Source organism: Lathyrus oleraceus, chromosome 7, assembly GCF_024323335.1.
Source record: "Lathyrus oleraceus cultivar Zhongwan6 chromosome 7, CAAS_Psat_ZW6_1.0, whole genome shotgun sequence".
NCBI lineage: Eukaryota > Viridiplantae > Streptophyta > Magnoliopsida > Fabales > Fabaceae > Lathyrus > Lathyrus oleraceus.
The window spans coordinates 460,296,481-460,304,741 of record NC_066585.1 but is presented as its reverse complement, the minus strand read 5'-3'; positions in this window follow the sequence as shown (position 1 = coordinate 460,304,741).

The following is an 8,261-nucleotide window of genomic DNA, read 5'->3' as shown; positions in this document are numbered from 1 at the left end:
ATATACTTGATTGGATCCATTTTGGATATCAACCAAGTCGTATGATTCAACATATACTGGCGTAAGCGCTTAGCAGCCCAAGCCAAAGCACAGCATGTCTTCTCAAGCATTGAGTATCGAGACTCACAGTCAGTAAACTTCTTACTCAAGTAGTATATTGCATATTCTTTCTTTCCTGATTCATCTTGCTGACCAAGGACACAACCCATGGAATCATCAAGCGCAGTCAAGTACATAATCAATGGTCTCCTTTCAATAGGCGGAGATAGAATCGGAGGCTCAAACAAATACTCTTTGATACTATCAAAGGCCTTTTGGCAATCCTCGGTCCAATCATGACGCTGATCTTTTCGGAGGAGCTTGAATATAGGCGCACATGTGGTAGTCATGTGGGATATAAATCACGAAATGTAATTCAAGCGGCCAAGAAAACCTCGGACTTGCTGCTTAGTTTTGGGCGCAGGCATCTCTTGTATTGCTTTGACATTGGTAGGATCCACCTCAATACCTCTCTCGCTGACAATAAAGCCCAATAACTTGCCGGAACGGACTCCAAATGTACACTTGTTTGGATTCAAGCGGAGTTTGTACTTCCTCAAATGCTGAAAAAGCTTCAACAAGTGCTCTACATGTTCAACTTCCGTTTTCGACTTCGCAATCATATCATCAACATACACCTCAATCTCCTTGTGCATCATATCATGAAACAAGGTAGTCATAGCGCGTTGATACGTGGCTCCGGCGTTCTTCAAACCGAAGGGCATCACTCGATAACAAAATGTTCCCCAAGGTGTGATGAATGTTGTCTTCTTCATATCCTTGGGTGCCATTTTAATCTGATTATAACCGGAAAATCCGTCCATAGAGAAAAAGACATTGAATTTAGTTGTATTGTCTACCAACATATCAATGTATGGTAGAGGAAAGTCATCTTTTGGACTAGCTTTATTCAAGTCACGGTAATCCACACACATTCGGACTTTTCCATCTTTCTTAGGCACAGACACAATATTGGCCACCCATTGAGGATATGTAGAAGTCACCAGAAACCCCGCATCAATTTGCTTCTGAACTTCTTCTTTAATCTGCACTGCCATATCAGGATGAGTTCTTCTGAGCTTCTGCTTCACAGGCACACACTCGGGTTTCAACGGCAAGAAATGTTGCACGATATCAGTATCTAGACCAGGCATGTCTTCATACGACCAGGAAAAGACGTTGACATATTCTCGTCGCAACTCAATCATTCCCTTCTTAACAGACTCTTCAAGGAGTGCCCCAATCTTCACTTCACGAATGCAATCCTCAGACCCCAAGTTGACTGTTTCTAGATTCTCAAGATGCGGCTGAATGATCTTTTCCTCGTGCTCAAGCAGTCGGGTAATCTCATTAGGAATCTCTTCAACATCATCTTCTTCTGCCTCAAATACAGGGAACTCAAAGTTGGGAGATGATGTTGGATCATTATGTTCAATGGGTTTGATTAACCTGCATAATGATTTTGAGTATAAAAGAGATTTTAGAATTCAAACAAGGAAAATCATTATGCAGATGAAAAGATTGATTTTATTCTCTTTTTTAGGGTTTTATGGTGATCACCAATTTCATGCAAAAAACAAAAAGGAAAAATAATTTGGAAAACAAACATTTAACATGCGATTATTGAATGAATATCATTGTATTAATCAAATCATGCCAACAATGTCTTCACTTCTCCTTTTGGCATGGGAGAAGGGTTTTTAAACAAAATGAACACATTACGTTGACTTACGGATAACTGTTGGAACATCAATAGCAATCCAATTATTGCAGATTCCTCCGGGTATGACAAAGTTGCCAATGTCTTCCTCTTCATCATCTTCAGCAATGGCAGCAACTTCTTGATCTTCAACGGTGTGGATGAACCCTACACTCTGGAACAGCCCAATATCATTGGAAACACCAGAAGAGTACCTTATACCAGCCCGGGACTTGTTATCTTCCAACTTGATCATTTTCCCCAAACCAGTAGTTGCGCCATGCTCAATGGCCAACTTCGCATCATTATAGGAGACAAATGAAGAAAGTCCTTTCCTAGAAGGTTCAGCAATAGACAAGGCTTGGAATGGAGTCCCAACCTCATCCTCAGCATCAATATAGGAGAAGGAAGATAAATGGCTGACCAAAAGAGCCTTCTCTCCCCCTATCACCACCAGCTTCTTGTTCTTAACGAACTTCAACTTTTGGTGCAGGGTGGATGTCACGACGCCTGCCTCGTGAATCCATGGTCTACCGAGCAAACAACTGTATGACGGATGAATATCCATGACCTGGAAAGTGATCTGGAAATCACTAGGTCCAATCTTGATCGGGAGTTCTAATTCACCAATCACAGTTTTGCGTGACCCATCAAACGCCTTCACTACCACTCCACTCTGCCTCATGGGAGGCCCCTGATATGAAAGTTTAGCAAGAGTGGATTTTGGCAATACATTGAGTGATGACCCTGTGTCCACCAACACATTGGACTGGGCATCGTCTTTACAATTCATGGATATATGTAAATCCAAATTGTGGTTTTTCCCCCCTCGAGCAGATCAGCGTCACAGAAGCTCAAGTTGTTGCAAGCGGTTATATTTGCAACAATGCTATCAAACTGCTCAATTATGACATCGTGATCCACGTATGCCACGTCCAACACCCTTTGCAATGTTTCACGGTGTGGCTTTGAATTCATCAACAAAGATAAGACAGATATCTTTGGCAGAGTTTGTAGCAACTGATCCACAACATTATACTCACTCCTTTTGATGAGCCTCAGCATCTCATCACCATCCTCTCTTAATGTGCCAAATTGGCCAACTAGGATAGGAGTTTTAATATATTTATCAACAACAGGGTCAACACCCTTCATAGTAGGAATAGAATTATTTGAAGAAGAAGTCCCCACGGGACTGGCAGGATTAATAGCAGCTCTCTTCACAACGTCTTCGTGGGATTTCGGCTGAGCCGAGAAAACAAGACCGCTACGGGTCACTCCACTAACGTCAGAAATGCTCACAACAGAGGTTGAGGGCAACGACACCTCCTTTCCATCTTCCAACATGACTGCATTATAACGGTATGGGGCCGCTTTATCTGATACATAAGGGGCAGGACCCGTTGGCTTAATCACAAGAGCTGGTGATACTTTCTTCTTGCTGCCATCATACTTGATAACAACAGGCTCAGGAATTTTAAACACATGAGTGATAACATCAACTTCATCCTCATTACGATTCTGAAGTATCTCAATCGTCCCTTGATTTATCATCTCTTGGATGTCCTTTCTCACTTGACGACATCCTCTCTCATTGATAGTGCATACCTGGCACCTATCATGATCATGCTCATAATGGATGTGTTCATACAATAGCTTATGCATTTCAACCAAGGATTGCCTTATGTCGTTCACATAAAGGACTTTGTACTTGCCAGGGCACCCCTGAACCATATTAACAGCTGCTTTCCCATGCTCGGGCAATGGGTTCTTCTTCACATTTGGGCCCACGTCCTCAAAGAACAGTATCCCACTCCTTACAAGGTCTTGCACCTTGGTCTTTAAAGGAAAACAGTTCTCCACGTCATGTCCGGGGGCACCAGAATGATACACACAGTGAAGTTCGGGCTTGTACCACCATTGGGGATTGGCTGGCACAGCAGGAGGATCACGAGGAGTTATCAGCTTCCTATCGATTAAAGAAGGATAAAGTTCAGCATAAGTCATCGGGATCGGGTCAAAAGTTACCCTCTTCCTCTCGTAGTTGCTGGTGCTGGTGTTGTTATTATTGCGAGGCTGGTAAGCCTGTTGTTGTTGAACTTCTCTGAAAGCATGTGCTATATGAGCCAACTGGTGTTGGTTGACGGTTGGACGGACTTCTCTCCTCTTCATAGAGGGCCTTCTTTTAACATGGGAAGACACAGCATGAGTCTCCCCTTCCTTCTTCCTAGCAAACCCTCCATACTTCTTTGCTGAGGAACCATCATCACGAGATAAACGTCCTTCACGGACCCCTTCTTCTAGCCTCATCCCCATATTCACCATTTCGGTGAAGTCTGAGGGAGAACTAGCAATCATGCGCTCGTAATAGAAAGAGCTCAAAGTCTTCAAGAAGATCTTTGTCATCTCCTTCTCCTCCAGGGGTGGCACTATCTGAGTTGTCAGTTCTCGCCATCTCTGGGCGTATTCCTTGAAGGTCTCCTTGTCTTTCTGGGACATTTCCCTCAATTGGTCCCTATCTGGAGCCATGTCCATATTATATTTATATTGTTTTACAAAGGCCTCGCCTAGATCGTTGAAAGTGCGGATGCTTGCACTCTCCAACCCCATATACCACTAGAGCGCAGCACCTGTCAGACTATCCTGAAAGTAGTGAATCAGCAGTTGATCGTTGTCTGTCTGTGTTGACATCTTGCGAGCATATATCACAATATGGCTGAGTGGAAATGTATTTCCCTTGTACTTCTCAAAGTCAGGCACTTTGAATTTAACATGGATTTTAATGTTGGGCACCAAGCACAACTCAGCAGCACTTTTCCCAAAGAGGTCCTTACCCCTCAAAGTCTTCAGTTCTTTGCACAGCTCAAGGAATTGGTCTTTCATCTCATCCATTTTCTCATATACGTCTGGGCCCTCAGATGGCTCGGAATGATAAATGGTGTCTTCTACACGTGGGAGAGTGTGCACAACGGGAGGTGGCACAGATAGGACCGAGCTAGATGCCGGCATAGAAGCAAGAGTGGGAGCAAAGCCCTCTTGTATAAAATTGGATGGCATTCCCCAAGGGAACCCAGCTGGTATAGTTGGAGCAAAGTGGGCGGTAGCAGCAGGCACCGTTGAAATAGCTACCTCAGAAATGACCGTCCTCGTGGGAGGAGTTGCAGGAGTTGGTGAAGCTTGACTTTGTGCGGCCAGAACTGACTCCATCATGGTAGTCAGTCTAGAGATCTCTTCCTTCAGGTCCCTGTTCTCTTGCTCGAGATGTTCCATTATCTTTGGATGATTTGCTCTGGTGTTATACTGGTGCGTCAGCTTGTCTTTAAAATAAATGAAGAGCAAAGAGTTAGACCACTGGTCAAGAGCTCGGAACAAAACATGCTTATGCATATGATGCATGCAATGCTTGTGCACATGATTTGTTTTTAATCAGAGGAACTTTTTTAGAGATCTATTTGCAAATATTTGAAAAATATTGAACTTTTAAGACATACATGGAATACTCATAGAGATATAATATTTGGAAACTTTTTACACCAAAGAAGTAGTACAATTTTGGTAACCAAATATAATACAAGATAAAAGGAGAATAGACATCCTATGGATCCCTAGAAGCAATCATCCAAAGCCTTCAAGATCGGAAGATATGTAGCACGAAGCCTCTTCACCTCTCTCTCATAAGCTGCTTCCATGTCGGCTTTCTCCTTAGCAAGCTGACCATACTTCCTCTTCCAAAACCTAGATGAGTGAGGAAGAAGAGAAGTAACCACATCATCAGGCTCGTCAATAACTTGATGCTCTAGAAACTCTATCATTGCATCCTTATCTTTGAGCTGCTGAAGAAGTTCCTCACACTCACGAACCCTAGCACGCGACCGGTCTTCGTCCCTCAACTCCTCTACTCCTTGATTAGGGAGGGTTGAAGGCCCAACCATAACCACAGGGGTAGGTCTCGGATGTTCGTACGGCATGTGGTACTCGAGAGCTCTCCTCCTTACCCAAGAGGTGTAAGGTTCCAAAGCAACACAATTCTTCGGACCAAGCTCATTCCTCCCTTTCCTATGAACCTTGCGCCAAGCGCGGACCATCCTATCCTTCAAGTTTTGGGGATCTTTACCCTCTTGAAAGAATAAGCCTTCCAATGAAATGTTGTTAGGTTTATCCTTTAAGGGGAACCCAAGCTGACGGCGAGCCAAAGCAGGGTTGTAGTTAATTCCACCACATGTACCAAGAAGAGGTACATTGGAGAACTCACCACAAGAGTTAATAATCTGAACACCATCATAAACACGGTTATACCAAGAGATATCATCATTAGTGAGAGACATAAGTCTCGTAGACCACCGTAGACATCCCTTGTTCTCCTTGAAGGCAAGCGTCTGAGGCAAGTGCGAAATAAACCACTTGTACAACAGAGGCAGACAGCATACAATGGAACCACCACCCTTTGCATTCCTCATATGCAAAGAGAAATAAGTGTCACCCAACAGAGTCGGAACGGGATTAAGATAAGAGAAAATCCTAATAGCGTTCACATCCACGAAGTTGTCGATGTTGGGAAATAACACTAGCCCATAGATGAGGAGTAAAAATATGGCTTCAAAAGCTTCCTTACTCATGGCCTTCCCAAACAAAGTAGCTTTGGCAATTAGAAAATCATATGGGAGACCTTGAATTCCACCTTTGGTAGTAATATTGGCAACAATGTTAGATACATCCACATGAAGCATGTCATCAATCTCTTGAGAAGATGTAATCTTCTCTAAACCACTGAACGGCAACTGATCAAGAATAGGTATACCCACATGATAAGCATACTCCTCAAGTGTAGGCAAAAGCTGGAAATCCGGAAAAGTGAAGCATCGATACAGAGGATCGTAGAACTGCACCAACACATTCATCAGACCTTCATCCACCTTGGTAGAAAGAATAGACAAAAGCTTCCCATGGCGAGCTTTGAACTCCAAAGGCTCTAATACATAGGATGTCAAACTCCTTAACTATTTCAAGTCGGGTTGTCTGAAACTGTACTTCTTCGTATTCCTTCTTTGCTTATCCATGTTTGAAAATTTACAAGTAGACCTCTTAAGTTCCTTGAAAAATCTTTATTGTTGATGACATGAATGCAAATGAATGCATGAATGCATGGATGCAACAAACACACTCAAGGATCAAGCAAGTCACACCGCACAAAGGTCACGGGATGGCTCAAGTCATCGTCAATATCAATCATCCATTTTGGTGGATTATGGTTTACACCTTATCAACACCCAAGTTCCATTGATATTGAGGATATACAAGAACGGATCAACCGCGAATCACGGGTTTGTTGCAAGTCACGAGCATGGAGTCTCGGTTAAGAACCACCCAATGGAAGTGTACTATAGTTAAACCTGACAATCATGTTCTAAAAATGTTCCCATAGTCATCATCCTATCTTTCGGATAAAACGACTACTCATCCTCCAAAAATATTCTCAAGAGAGACTCTAATGAGTGTAGTATCGCGTAACAATCGCCTCAAGTCTTACACTTGAATGACCTTCACACTACGTAACAATCGCCTCGGCTTCTAAGGTTTATATTGGAAAGAGTAATGCCTAACCACGACTACTCGTGTGACATTATTGATCCCAATAAGACCTTCACCAAGTGAATGGGCTTACAAGTTAACTTGTTAAGGAATAACTCCACACATATGCCATTCTCCTATCATAAGTGCACTCGAGTTCGAATATAGAACTCATCTCATAAGAAACCACCAAGCATACAAGAAATTAATATATCAAGCAATTCATACATTACAAACAATACATTCATCCCAAATTTGCACAAAAATATGTCACAAATAAATATAAACATACAACACACATAAGCAAAAAAGTAGGCTAAACCCACTAGGAAGAAACTTCCCCAGCAGAGTCACCATTTTTCTGTAGCGGGGTTTTCGTTACCTTTAGGTTTATTGACTAAACCAAAAGTAAACATACAATCCGAGTCGCCACCGCACTTTTATTTGTCCAAAGGAAAGGCTAAAAAGCGAACAAAAGCCAAGGTAAGAAGTTTTTCAAATCAAAAACTACTAAAAATGTTAGAGATCTAGGTAAGGGGGTTGGTTATGAAATGGGAAGGTTTTACGCACCCAAAACATCCTTAGTACTCTAAGGGAACCATTTTTGCAAACATGTGTTGTAGGTTGGTATTTGTGAAAATATTTGTACAAAAGATTGGAGGTATGAGAAGAGAATAGATTATATTTACAAATTTGTTGTTTGAATGGATGAACCCATTGCCTATGTACCATCACAAAGGAGGATCAAAACCTCGTAGTTCGGGGTAAAAATCTCAAAGATTGGTGAATTGATTTTAATCAAAAGCCTTAAGGTCTTTTGTTATCAAAGGGAGAAAACTCAACATAAACCAACAATCCACCATGTGAGGAAGGCCTTAACATACTAGTGAGGGGTTAACCCTATAATAAGCATGGAAGGCTTATAATCCAACACTAAGGATGAGGTGAGATTTAC